The sequence below is a fragment of the Ursus arctos genome, unplaced genomic scaffold (genome assembly GCF_023065955.2).
Source record: "Ursus arctos isolate Adak ecotype North America unplaced genomic scaffold, UrsArc2.0 scaffold_2, whole genome shotgun sequence".
Lineage (NCBI taxonomy): Eukaryota > Metazoa > Chordata > Mammalia > Carnivora > Ursidae > Ursus > Ursus arctos.
Window position 1 is genome coordinate 44,815,207 of NW_026622874.1, and position 15,888 is coordinate 44,831,094.

Consider the following 15,888-nt stretch of genomic DNA (forward strand, 5'->3'; position numbering starts at 1 on the left):
ATCAAAAAGGAGAATTACAGACTGATTTCCCTAATGAATATGGACGCCAAAATCCTCAACAAGATCCTGGCTAATAGAATCCAACAGTACATTAAAAGGATTATCCATCATGACCAAGTGGGATTCATACCTGGGACGCAAGCATGGTTCAACATTCACAAATCGATCAGCATGATACATCATATCAACAGAAAAGACTCAGGAACCATATGATCCTCTCAATTGATGCAGAAAAAGCATTTGACAAAATACAGCATCCTTTCCTAATTAAAACCCTTCAGAGTGTAGGAATAGAGGGTACATTTCTCAATCTCATAAAAGCCATCTATGAAAAGCCTACTGCAAATATTATTCTCAATGGGAAAAAGCTGGAAGCCTTTCCCTTAAGATCAGGAACACGACAAGGATGCCCACTCTCGCCACTATTATTCAACATAGTACTAGAAGTCCTTGCAACAGCAATCAGACAACAAAAAGTGATAAAAGGTATCCAAATCGGCAAAGAAGAAGTCAAAATATCTCTCTTTGCAGATGACATGATACTCTATATGGAAAACCCAAAAGAATCCACTCCCAAACTATTAGAAGTTATAGAGCAATTCAGTAACGTGGCGGGACACAAAATCAATGCTCAGAAATCAGTTGCATTTTATACACGAATAATGAGACTGAAGAAAGAGAAATTAGGGAATCCATCCCATTTACAATAGCACCAAAAACCATACATTACCTTGGAATTAACTTAACCAGAGACGTAAAGGACCTATATTCTAGAAACTATAAATCACTCTTGAAAGACATTGAGGAAGACACAAAAAGATGGAAAAATATTCCATGCTCATGGATCGGAAGAATTAACATAGTTAAAATGTCCATGCTACCCAGAGAAATCTACACTTTCAATGCTATCTCTATCAAAATACCGATGACATTTTTCAGAGAACTGGAACAAATAGTCCTTAAATTTGTATGGAACCAGAAAAGGCCCCGAATCACCAAGGAACTGTTGAAAAGGAAAAACAAAGCTGGAGCACCACAATGTCGGATTTCGAGCTGTACTACAAAGCTGTGATCACAAAGACAGCATGGTACTGGCACAAAAACAGACACATAGACCAATGGAACAGAATAGAGAACCCAGAAATGGACCCTCGGCTCTTTCGGCAACTTATCTTTGATAAAGCAGGAAAAATATCCGGTGGAAAAAGACAGTCTCCTCAATAAATGGTGCTGGGAAAATTGGACAGCTACATGTAAAAGAATGAAACTTGACCACTCTCTCACACCATACACAAAAATAAACTCTAAACGGATGAAAGACCTCGATGTGAGACAGGAATCCATCAAAATCCTAGAGGAGAACATAGGCAGCAACCTGTACGACATCGGCCAAAGCAACCTTTTTCATGACACATCTCCAAAGGCAAGAGAAACAAAAGAAAAAATGAACCTGTGGGACTTCATCAAGATAAAAAGCTTCTGCACAGCCAAGGAAACAGTCAAAAAAACTAAGAGGCAGCCCACGGAATGGGAGAATATATTTGCAAATGATACTACAGATAAAAGGCTGGTATCCAAGATCTACAAAGAACTTCTCAAACTCAATACGCAAGAAACAAATAAACAAATCATAAAATGGGCAGAAGATATGAACAGACACTTTTGCAATGATGACATACAAATGGCTAACAGACACATGAAAAAATGTTCAAAATCATTAACCATCAGGAAAATTCAAATCAAAACCACACTGAGATACCACCTTATGCCAGTTAGAATGGCAAAAATTGGCAAAGCAAGAAACAACAATTTCTGGAGAGGATGTGGAGAAAGGGGATCCCTCCTACATTGTTGGTGGGAATGCAATTTGGTACAGCCACTCTGGAAAACACTGTGGAGGTCCCTTAAAAAGTTAAAAATTGAGCTACCCTATGATCCAGCCATTGCACTATTGGGTATTTACCCCAAAGATAGAGACATAGTGAAGAGAAGGGCCATATGCACCCCAATGTTCATAGCAGCATTGTCCACAATAGCCAAAGCATGGAAAGAACCGAGATGCCCTTCAACAGATGACTGGATTAAGAAGTTGTGGTCCATATATACAATGGAATATTACTCAGCTTTCAGAAAGAACGAGTTCTCAGCATTTGCTGCAACATGGACGGCACTGGAGGAGATAATCCTAAGTGAAATAAGTCAAGCAGAGAAAGACAATTATCATATGGTTTCTCTCATCTATGGAACATAAGAACTAGGAAGATTGGTAGGGGAAGAAAGGGATAAAGAAAGGGGGGGTAATCAGAAGGGGGAATGAAGCATGAGAGACTATGGACTATGAGAAACAAACTGAGGGCCTCAGAGGGGAGGGGGTGGGGGAATGGGATAGGCTAGTGATGGGTAGTAAGGAGGGCACGTATTGCGTGGTGCACTGGGAGTTATACGCAACTAATGAATCATCGAACTTTACATCGGAAACCGGGGATGTACTGTATTGTGACTAACATAATATAATTAAAAAAACATTAAAATAAAAAATAAATATCTATCTATCTATCTATCTATCTATCTATCTATCTATCTAATCTCTCAAGTTTCAATCTAGAAGTTTGGAGAAACCCAGAAACATAAGTAAGGTTTGTAATGTTTTTCTCCCAGGATTCTCTAACAGTTCAGAAAGAGAGCTGACAGAGTAAGAATCAGAGGAGAGTCTGAGAGATGGAATGCCCCGAGGGATTAGAGTCTAAGAGGAGCAAAGCTGAGGTTCATGAGTTACGAAAAAAAATATGTGAATGGCTTGATAATCTTCCTACCCAGGCTTTGAGTTTAGACTCCAGCAAACAACACTATAGCTAAAGAGTTAACCAAAATCAGACATGTTCTACAGGATGTAAGTCCAGCTTTGAATCATTTCAATCTGTATAATTGGATTAAAGTGATCCAGCTTTAGCAGAATAAGAAATAAATCCTCTCTTGAGGAAGATAACACCATTCTACACCTCCATTTATTCATAGAAGTTGGCATTTAGTTGAGAAGAAAAGCATACTTATGTAAACAAGATAAGATTATACAAACATAAGAGAAATAACAGAGAATAGAAATGGATCCATTGAAAAGCCAAAAAATTAAGCACTGAAATATAGACATCAAAAGAGCTATGCCTACTATAAAAGATAGACTGTACTGTAATCTAGGTTAAGGAATGGAAAGCAAACCAACCTGAAGAAAGATATAACTACAAATAGGGGAACTGAATACAACACAATACAATAACTGAAATTAATGGCCCAATGGGTGGGTTGAACAACCAACTAGACACAGTTAAATAAAATTGTTAAGCTGGTAATTAGGTAGACGAACATATGAGAATAAACTACAGAGAGACAGACAAAAATAATATAAAAAATGTAAAAATGAAAATAAGACATCGAGGGGATATACTGCAAGCATCTCAGAAAGAATTGTAGGACCAGATGGAGAGGAATGAAGTGGGACATAAGCAGTACTTGAAAAGATGTCTTCTAATTTTCCAAAACTGATACAAGAAATCAAACAACTATTACGACTATTTTGAAGCCAAAAATCTACTTCCTTGAAATTTACAATCAATATCTGCCTTCTGTGTCCTCCTCAAATAGATTTTTTCATGATATGAATGGAATGCAAAACCCCAACCACTGTTTACGAGGTGGTGTGGGGCTTTGGAATTAGTCTACAAAGTAGTCAAAGACTGATGGCATCCTGTTCTGTGTATCTTTTAAGTATATTTATTTGAACTTGGTGTAGTCAATATTCATCTTTGAGAAGACTTTGTGGTTTCGATTTTCAAAACTGTCAAAATCAGCCCTATGAACTAAAGTGGCTATGACTGACCATACAGGTGTACAGGGCAATGAAAATTCTAAAGAGGAATCTTAATGAAAAAGACAGAGGAAACACTTGGCGCCTGTATTTAGTTTTTTATTGATGGAACAAACTAAGCATCTTAAAGCAGTATACATTTATCACCTCAGTTCCTGTGGGTCAGCAATCTGTCCCAGTTTAACTGGATTCTCTGTTCTGAGGGCTGTATAGGTATCAGTCTGTTACATTCTCATTTGGCTCCAGAGAAAGATGGACTTCTAGCTTGTTCAGGTTGGTGGAACTCATTTCTGTGGGTGTAGGACCCAGGTCCGTACAGCCTTGCTAACTGTGGATCCTGGACTGCTCTCAGCTACTCATGCTACTCTCACATTTTTGCCATGTGGACCCCTCCATCTCAGCAGTGAAAAACTTCCTTGTGTTGGAACCTTCTTACACTTCAGATCTTTTGTGATTTCCCTTGTTGTTCATTGTTTTTAAACAGCTCTTGTGGATTAGTTCCAGCCCACCCAGATTATCTTCCAAAATCAACTCTGGCATATAACATAATCTAATCACACAAATAAAATCCCATCACACTCACAGCCCTGGAACTTAAAAGGGAGTATGGAATCTTGAGGGGTATCTTAGAATTCTTCCAACCAGAGTACAGAAATGTTTTTACTAATAGCATTCTTTCACTTAATAGAATCACAACCCAACTGAGAGAGGCCTGTCCACACATTCCTGATGGCACTGAACAAAGCACCTAAAACAGTTATCTAATCAACCCCTAACTGAGAATCCACCTGGACCTCAACATTCACCATTCAGCCCAGAAAACAACTTAGACCTATGGGCAAAACTATTTGAAATCACTCTATAGGGATGTTAGCTTCTAGATAATACTCTAATTTCTCTTTCTTAGATAACCGATGACAAATGGCACAAGTTAACAGGAGCAATGACTCTTTGAACTTAGGCAAGTAACCCTGGGTTCACTTAAAATATTAGGGTAAAAGAAAACTGAGAAAAAGATTCATAATCGTATCATAATGACCTGAAGAGGGAAAAAAAAAAAAAACCCTGAAAGTGGCACTAATTTATATTCACAGGCTGGGGAACATGAAGACACCTGTAGCACCTGTCCAACACTGGCTACCACATGGAACTTGACAACATGTAATGTGGGATTAAGAAACTGGCAGGACATAGCATCCCTTTCCTTTTTAAACACATACCAAAATAAAAGGGTAAAGTAGAAAAAAATAAAGATGAAGGAAAGGATTCTAATACACACTCATAAAAAAACCATATTTTCTTCAGAAATCCATTATATCATAGTGCTTATACCTGTAATTCCTATAAAATATATTTTGAAACACATTTTTCTTTCTGAATTTAATCCAGCTTTGTAACAATGGGCACATTTCTGAAGTAGAGGTGTGGTATAAACCCTATATGTAGACTAGTCTTGTTTAAATCCAATATTATTAAACATTCTGTCTAGAAATTATTGCTGGCTTTTATATAAATTATATTAAGTCCTATTATACCTCACATAAGTGTTTATCATTTTTAAAATACATCATGTTTGACTTTTCCCAATCTTTATTTTATTGCATGAGTGCCTAGACTACCAAAAACACTGTCTTGGGTAAATTGGAATATAAAATAATATGTAGGCTTCATTTGGAAAACAGAAGCATGCTACTCTATTTTGATTCATAAACATGTTCAATGTCATGCCATTAAGAATTGGAAATTCATGGTTAAGTTTGATTAAAAAATTATTTTCATTCATTGGGATTTAGAAACAGAATCAACTTTTTGTGATGTCTAAGAGATTCCAAATTTGATTATCATTTTTCTGCAGCAGGGCATGTGAGCCTAGCTTTCATCTGATTTATTGTACATCAGATCCAATAGACAATATACTGATATCACTTGTCTCATTTTATCAAACTAAACATTGTGCTGCACAGAATCTGCACATAAGAATATTTTATTACAGTGACTAACTGAAATCTCTGTTTTAATAGAATCAAAAGTGACACCCGGTATATGTTGGTGGCATTAATTACAATACTTTACAGAAAGGTATTTTCGTAGCTTAGAGAGAAAAAAATCAATGACATGCAAGAAAAATATTTCACCAATTTCCTAATTATTTAAATTGCAATTTTTGAAGCTAGATTTCAAACAGCATAATCATCAGATGTTTTATGCATGGCTATTGAATGTTACGAGGTACACTGGAATAGCTAATCATAAAAGTTAAAGATATTTTATAGCAAAGTCAGTACACATTAAGACACACAAATCACAAAATATTTTATGTAGGTGTTGTGAAAGCACCCAATAAATTATCACAATAGTTTATGAGAAACCAGAGGACCCCTGAAGAGAGCTTATTGCTGACTAGTAACAATATCTGAATTTTGTAAAACAAATCACAAAAGATAAAAAGTAAAATAACGTACAAAAAAAATAACTTCAGGAACAAAAAAGAGAAGTGCTTAACTGCTTTTTGAGTCTTTTGTCTTTGGTATCCTTGACAAAGCCGAGAATTGCCTCAAGACAAAAAACACGGTATAAAAGAAAATAAATGCCAGGTCAAGGTTTAAGTTTTTAGAAATGTTAAGAGATATGATAACACGCACACACAAAAATATATTTATGTCAGGAAAATCCAAAAGATAAACATGAAATATCCATAAAATAATGATTTCTAAAGCCCTAACCTACCCTAAAATTCGCTCAACAGAATAAGATAGAACCCAACACCTAAATGTCGAACAATTTAAGTATAAATATTTGAGAAACATTGTTTTGAATTTTGAAGATTAGTACTCTTAAAGCGTTATTTAATCTTAGTTGTGAATTATACTTATATTAAGTTGATGATATAGAGAAATTTTATTTGGCTTAATTGCCGAAGTAAGAAAGACAATGGCTATTCCTTTAGTTCACTATTTCCATTTAAAAAAAAAAAAATTAAAAAGGTCAGTACTTTAAAGTGGCATTTACTAAATGGCCTCTTCATAGATTCAAAATAATGCTCAACAAATATTATCATTTTTAAATTGCATAACTTTAGAGGATCAGGACTACTGCATATAGAGTATGGAATAGGCATAAAATTAATTTATTAGCCACCTGAATTCTCTAAGGAAGAGAGGCTAAGCAATCTCAAAAATTCTAGGATAAAAGGGTGTTTGCAAACATGTAAATGAAATTGAAATTTTCAAAGTTTCAAAGAGTGTTTTGGTATGTAGATTGGTCCTGGCTGAAACAAAGAGGTTTGCAGTCTAACATAATTATATTTGTGAAGCCCCAGAGCATCCTGCTTTTTGCTTATGTATTTGAAATGACAACAGTCTAGAAATGACTTTCAGTAAAGAGCATAGATTTTTAAATAACTCTAAATTTCCTGTCAGTCAATACCTATGATCTATAGTTAATTGAGAAGTTACAAAGATTTAAAGTTGTTCATAAAATGGTACGAATTGAATATCAAATCAATAACCTACATGGCATCCTTGATTATACACTCCCTGACTTTCTTGTTCATCTCTCTTCATAAAAGGGAAACTTTATTCACAATCCACTTTCACTTCAATTAAGAGTGAAGAGAACAATTATCACCTTATAATTATATATACATTAATGAGGCCAAAGGGTCTCACAAACACTTACACCACAACCTGACACCTCCGATTCCCTCTTTAAAGTTAGAGTCCTACAATATTTGCCAGTATTTGCTTGAATTATTTTTAACACTGAAAAACAGAAACACATATACCATTCCTGCATTATATTTTACGTAAAATTTTGATGAATTAGAATGTATAGTGAGTACATCTAATTGACAAAAACTAAGGAAAGAGTTCTGCTTTGTAAGATAGGAATATGAATGACTCTCACTACAGATTTGAAGAGTATAAAATAGCTACATAAAAACCAGAGCCTACTTCACTCCTAGAATTAATTGGTTTTATAATGTCATAATGCTCAGCTCTGAACTTTTTTAAAAAAAGCAAATAAAAAGGATTACCCCAAGAAAGAATACATCTAACAGCAGCAGTAACTTTGGATATAACAATCAGGTCCCTGTTGCAAATAGAGTGTGACAACATATCAGCATCTAATTACATTTGAGGATCTCATTCAGATTATGGATTAAGAATTCTTTAAGCAGGAGAACTCAAATCATTTCTTTTCCACAAATATTTGTTGTATGTTGCCTATGTGCCAGGCTCTTTCCTAAGCTCTTGGTTCACTAGTTCATATTAGTGAACAACAGAAAAATTTCCACCCTGGTGTAAGTTACAGGAAAGAGTGGAAGACAAAAACAAATGCTAGAAAAAATAGCTATGCTATCATATGGCAGTAAATGTTAAAGAAGGAAAATGCCCATAACAAATAGAAACAAGAAAGACTATATACATGAGACATGTGAGACATTTATTTTGCTTAAAAAAGAGGGAAGAGTTAAATGAAGTGAGGGGAAAGTATTGTATGTTAAAGTGATAATATCCTAATCTTAGTATTATTATGACTACTACCATTATTCGGAAATGAGTGTTTAGTTGTGGTTGAAAGAGTACATAAGATTTTTGCTTTAAGCATAAACAGAATTTTAAGAGGAGAATAAGAAGAAATTTTTGTAGAGCAATAGCCAAAAATAACAGTTCAAAGTGTATTCAAGGAATAGTGTGGGTAGACTTATTTGTGGAATGCAGTCTATGCACACAATGGGAGCAAACCTGGAATGGCATTCTGGATTAATGGATTACTTAACTGAATTTAAAAACAAATTAGAACTGGGACACCTGGGTGGCTCAGTTGATTAAGCAGCTGCCTTAGCTCAGGTCATGATCCCGGGGTCCTGGGGTCAAGTCCCACATCAGGCTCCTTGCTCAGCAGGGAGACTGTTTCTCCCTCTGCCTCCCATTCCCCCAGTTGTGCTTTCCCTCTCTCTCTGTCTCTCTCTCTCTCACTCTCTCTGACAAATAAATAAATAAAACCTTTACAGAAAACCAAATTAGAACTAAAACTCAAGTGTTAATATAAAATCCCATTTGTTAAAAACTTACATAATATAATCCATCTGTTCATTCGCTGAACAAATCTTTATTGAATGCATACCACTTGTCAGAATCTGGGTTGGGCATACTATATAGGTGAAGTAGACATCCTCTCGGATTTATGCTATACCATAACTTTGACACCATGACCCTTATTTTAACAAGAAAAATCATAGCTAGTACGTAGAGTGGACTTACTAGAAAACAGCATAGGACTGGTTCCGGATAAGCACGGATCTGGATACCAGCAGGCAGATGCCACCGTCCCTGCCTACAACCAGTCTGCACATTGTCTCCAAGCACGACATCCTTACCAAGCACTGATAACACTTCTGTGTATTTTGAATATTAAATGACTATTTATCTTCACTTCAATTATCTTTCTACCCTGAGATCTACTCTCTCATTTCTTGAGCCTCTCTCACTTGTGCCTTTTTTCTGGCTAGGAAACATTTTGCCAGCTGCAGCAACAGATCTTTTTTTTTTTTTTTTTTGGTGTTTTGCTCAATGTCCATTTATTATGATTAAAAACCATTACTCTGAAGAGCTCCTCTTTCCTGATGCGTCTGCCTTTTGAATTCTTTAATATGCTTAACTCTTTGCACTACACATTTCAACCTGAACTGAATATTAAGCAGTTTCATTGTCTACTTTCTGCAGGAAGTGTACTGTTCGCTTTCCAACATTCCTGCCTCGATGACGTCTTCTTATCTAACACTTCAAGCTATCCTTCTGGCTACTGAAATGAGAATTAAAAGCATTCCTTCTGCCTGTGACACGCTGCAGCTGCTTTCTCTTGTGTATGCATTGGTTACGTAGGCCCAGATATCATAAGTAGAAAGGTATTTCTATTCCAATCAATTTTCCTGAGGAATGTTTGCACATATGTACTCATCATTTGTAGCTAACTCAAGCACAACTTATATAAAACATGGACACCGATTTTGGCATCATAAAAATTATTTGACATTGAGTAATAAAAACAATTTATAAGCAGCAATGGGATGTTATATATCCCTTCCTTTAAATAGTAGTAGCAGCTTTCAAAATTCAAGTAAAGTGTGTATATATATATATATATATATATATATATATATATATATACCACATATAAAGTATATGTGTTATAAGCTTGTTATATTTTACTGGTTTAAATTGAAGAACAGATACTGAAAATTGAGAAAGTGTTTTTTTATTTATATTTCCCAAAAAAATTGTTATATAGGCTTAAAGCAAAAATATTTTATTCTTCAAGGAGTTATAAAACTATTTGGTATTTTCAAATGTTAAACTGAAATTCCATCCATTTTGAACAAGAAAATTCTCACATAATGTTAATTCCATTCTAGTACTTGATTAAATGATTCATTTATGATTTGAAATCTTATATAATGAAACTATTGCTTCCAAAAATCAGCACTCTGTCAAATGTAAAACAAAGTTGAGCAGGGAGGGAAGTCCTAAAACTGGCATTACTGAATTATAAAGAATTTCCAGATGAAGGAAAAGAGTACAGCCTTCGAAGTCCAATAATGTCAATCTCCATAATAGCAGAAAGTTTGCCTATTCGAGTCACAAAAATACAATTAATCATGCTAGACATCAGAAAGCAAATCTGAAGCTTCTTTTGTTGACCTATCCTTGTGTGAAAAAAAGTAATTGTGCATTACCCAGCTGATTAATTCAGGTGCTGATTTATTTTGTATGTCATGTGCATGCAAAATTTCTCGGGGGTTTGATGGATTTCAAATACGGCCTCTTAAATATAAGAACGTTATCCTTGTTCAAAAATTATTGGTGCCATAGACACAAACATGCTGTAAATTTATTTTAAAATTCTAATGAAAGAGATGGTATTTCATATCACTGAGGAAAAGTATGGAATTTTCAGCTAATGATGCTGACACAATTGTTTTTTCACAGAAGGAAGAGAGGGAGAGAGGGAGAAAGGAGGGATTCCTGCCTCAGATTCTCCACAAAAATCACTATCTAGTAAACTATAAACTTAGAATAAAAGAACAAACCTTTAAAAGTTTTAGAATAAAACATGGAAGACTATATTCTTCATACTAAAACCTATCATTTGTACAGTGTTCACTTGATCAAGCATTGTGCACTGTTAAGCATTTCCCAAGTTTATATTGATTTATTCACTCATGCAATCTTGACAGCAATCAACTCTATGAACTAGAGACTTCTACTATCCTCACTCTACAAATGAAGAAATTGGGCCTCAAGGATGCATTAGTTTTCTACTGATGAATAATCACAAACCTACAAGCTGAAAACATCACAAATACATTATTTCAATGTTTCTGTGGGTTAGGAACCCCGCACAGTTTGGCTAAGATATCTGCTCCAGGACTCACAAGGCTGAAATCAAGGTGTTGGCTGGCTATGTCCTCATCTGGAGGCTCCACTAGGAAAAGATTCCCTTCTAAGTGGTGGGCAGAAATAATCTCCTTGGGGGCATATAACTGAGATCCCCATTGTCTTGCTAGCAGGTGACCAGGGACCATTTTCAGGTCCTTCCCACATGAGCCTCTCTCTCACATTTGCAGTCTATCTGACATAAGGACCTCTCCACAGGCATAAGCCCTTGCACATTTCATTCCCTCTAACTTCAGAAAGGACCAGTCCCTTCTAAAGACTCACTTAGTTAACTCAGTCCCATCTCAATAATCTCCCTTTTGATTAAAAGTCAACTGATAAGTAACCTATCACAGGTATGATCCCATCATAACCACAGATTCTGCAATCATCAAAAAAAGGGGGGGATTATACAGAGTATGTGTACAAGAGGGCAGAAATCTTAAGGGCCATTTTAGAATTCCACTTACCACACAGGATTTAAGTGATGTGCCTGAGAATACTCAGTAGTGTAGGAGGGAGTGAAGATTCAAATCCAGTATCATTGGTTTAGAACCATGTTCTCAATCACCACATTATTATTATTTATATAGTAATGTCTTTTTTTAAATCATGATATGTTAGTCACCATACAGTACATCACTAGTTTTTGATGTAGTGTTCCATGATTCATTGTTTGCATATAACACCCAGTGTTCCACGCAATATGTGCCCTCTTTAATACCCATCACTGGGCTAGCCCATCCTCCCATCCCCCCTCCCCTATAAAACCCTCAGTTTGTTTCCCAGAGTCCATAGTCTCTCATGGTTCATTTCCCCTTCTGTTTATCCCCTCTACTTCATTTTTCCCTTCCTTCTCCTACCGATCTCCCTGCTATTCCTTATGTTCCACAAATGAGTGAAACCATATAACTGTCTTCCTCTGCTTGACTTATTTCACTTAGCATAATCTCCTCCAGTCCCCTCCATGTTGATGCAAATGTTGGGTAATCATTCTTTCTGATGGCTGAGTAATATTCCATTGTATATGTGCACCACATCTTCTTAATCCAGTCATCTGTTGAGGGGCATCTCGGCTCCTTCCACAGTTTGGCTATTGTGGACAATGCTGCTATGAACATTGGGGTGCATATGGCCCTTCTCTTCACAACATCTCTAAATTTGGGGTAAATACCCAGTAGTGCAATTTCTGGGTCATAGGGTAGGTCTATTTTTATCTTTTTGAGGGACCTCCACACTGTTTTCCAAAGTGGCTGTACTAACTTGCATTCCCACCAACAGTGTAAGAGGGTTCCCTTTTCTCCACATCCTCTCCAACATTTGTTGTTTCTTGCCTTGTCAATTTTTGCCATTCTAACTGGTGTAAGGTGGTATCTCAATGTGGTTTTAATTTGAATTTCCCTGATGGCTAATGATGTTGAACATTTTTTCATGTGTCTGTTAGCCATTTGTATGTCTTCATTGGAAAAGTGTTTATATCTTTTGCCCATTTTTTTATTTGGTTATTTGTTTCTTCAGTATTGTGTTTGAGAAGTTCTTTATAGGTCTTGGATACCAGCCTTTTATCTGTAGTGTCATTTGAAAATACCTTCTCCCATTCCATGGGTTGCCTCTTTGTTTTGTTGACTACTCCCTTTGCTGTGCAGAAGCTTTTTATCATTTTTTATTTCCCTTGCCTTTGGAGACGTGTCATGAAAGAAGTTTCTGTGGCTATGTTCTCCTCTATGATTTTGATGGATTCCTGTCTCACATCGATATCTTTCATCCATTTGGAGTTCATCTTTGTGTACAGTGTGAGAGAGTGGTCAAGTTTCATTCTTCTGTATATAACTGTCCAATTTTCCCAGCACCATTTAATGAAGAGATTTTTCCACTGGATGTTTTTCCCTGCTTTGTCAAAGATTAGTTGACCATGGAGTCGAGGGTCCATTTCTCTAGTCTGTGTTCTGTTCTGTTGTTCTATGTGTCCGTTTTTGTGCCAGCACCATGCTGTCTTGGTGATCACAGCTTTGTAGTATAGCTTGAAATCAGGCAACGTGATGCCCCCAGCTTTGTTTTTCTTTTTCAACATTTCCTTGGCAATTTGGGGTCTTTTCTGGCTCCACACAGATTTAAGGGCTGTTTGTTCCAGCACTTTGAAAAATGTCATTGGTATTTTGATCAGGATGGTGTTGAAAGTGGAGATTGCTCTTGGTAGCATAGACATTTTAACTATGTTTATTCTTCTGATCCATGAGCATGGACTGTTTTTCCATCTTTCTGTGTCTTCTTCAATGTCTTTCATCAGTGTTCTGTAGTTTCTAGAGTTTAGACCCTTTGCCTCTCTGGTTAAGTTTATTTCGAGATATCTTACGGTTTTTGGTGCTATTGTAAATGGAATCGAGTCCTTAATTTCTCTTTCTTCAGTGTCATTGCTCGTGTATAGAAATGTAACTGATTTCTGAGCATTGATTTTGTATCCTGCCACATTACTGAAATGTTGTTTGAGTTCTAATAATTTGGGGGTGGAGTCTTTTGGATTTTCCATATAAAGTATCATGTCATTGCAAAAGAGAGAGTTTGACTTCTTCTTTGCCAATTTGAATACCTTTTATTCTTTTTTGTTGTCTGATTGCTGTTGTTAGGACTTCTAGTACTACATAATAATGTCTTTTTATGAAAACACAAAACATTTAAACAATGGAAAATAGTAATACATTTTCCTATTTTAAAAATTGAAATGTCTGATCCACAAAAGATGTATTAGAGTCAAAAGATAAGCTACAAACTGGAAAACATATCTGCAACTAATAAAAATGAAAGATAAGAGAAAAAGAGGGAAGGAGGGAGCAGATATATACATATATATAAATTAGATAGATGATAGATAGATAGATAGATAGATAGATAGATAGATAGATAGATGATAGATGATAGATATTCACGTATGGGTGTAACTATATAACAAATTCATAAGAAAAAAAATTATTTGTAGCAAATAAGGAGATCACAGGGAATAACTTTCAAACCCATGACTCCCTGAGCAGGGGTGAATGGGTTCCTTTTATTTAGGATTAGAATGAATAGCTGGTGACACTACTGGTAACTTTTTCTTTTTCTTCACTTTTTAGTAATACATTTTACAGTAATGTATGTATATATAATTTATATTTATATATGTGTGTGTTAATGTATTTCCATGGTTAAATTTCAAACTTGCTGTTTTGCCTTTTTATCTTGAAAAATACTTAAAGATTATATAAGAATCAAACTATATTAACTGATAATATCAACCAAAGAAAGACAAACCATACTTATATTGCAATTATCTTGTTTCACTAAAAACATTTCATAAATAATTTTTTAAAAGATTTTATTTACTTATTTGAGAGAGAGCGGGGGTGGGGGGAGGGTAGAGGGAGAAGGAGACTTCCACTGAGCAGGGAGCATGAGCAGGGCTGGATCCCAGGGATCTGAGATCACGACCTGAGCTGAAATCAGATGCTTAACCTACTGACCCACCCAGGCACCCCTGTAAAAACAATTTTTTAAATGTGTACTGAAGCCTAGTATTGTAACCAAAATTTCCGAAATTTTAGCCAAAATTTTACTACCACAATCACAATTATGACCACAAGAAATAAAGCCTTCAGTGGTTGGGAATTAATAAAACAATGCATTATACCAGATTTCAGGTATTTAATTTCTTGACAAAAGAAGATTTATTACTAAAATAACATTTGGTCCATAATCATTATGATTTTTAATGAATTTTCTCTCATGTAAAGAAAATACAAGGTTGCTCATTACTACATTAAAAAGGTCTTAAACAATCTCCTTACCTCAGAAATCTATATCAAAAACTCCTTTTTCTATGTGACTCTTCCTGAGTCATCACACATTTCTGATGAAGATTCTGTACTGCCTCTTTCAAAAAACCCTAATATGCTTATTTTCCTTATAATCATTTACCATTTACCAATGTATAATTGACCTCAGGAAAAATTTTAACTTTCCTATGATTTCAATCTCCAAAAACTATTCTACACAGAGACTGCATAAATACGTTTCATTATTTTATAGTGACATTTGTGACATTTTCAATAACTATTTTTGTAACGTCTTAAATATAGTTAGGTTACATTGTCGAAGCATATTTTTTATTAAATTTCAGAGTGAGGATTTTTCCAACTTTATATGTAAGATACTATTAACAAAAAGAAAAATAAAGCATGGCTGTTAGTAGATGATACTGTTTTAGAAAAGATAACTACATCAGTCAGCAAGGAAAATGTCTCCAGAAGATTTAACATATACATTGAGGTAACAAAAGCCAGTTGACCTAATATTTAGTCACGTTGTATAAAGCTTGTTCGACCTCACATACAAAATGACAAGACTTTATGTTAAGAGAATCCCTTGAGTTTTCTGTTACTTCACTATACGTTTAACTCTAGAAAGGAAAAGAAATATGATAGGTGAAGGAATTTTTAAAAACTTGCAAATATTTATTTCCTATTCACTTTCAAAAACAGAAGAGTGTTTGCAACTTGTTTATTCTGTGTCTGAAGATCAGGATGAGGTCTACTGTAAAACGTAAGGGAATAA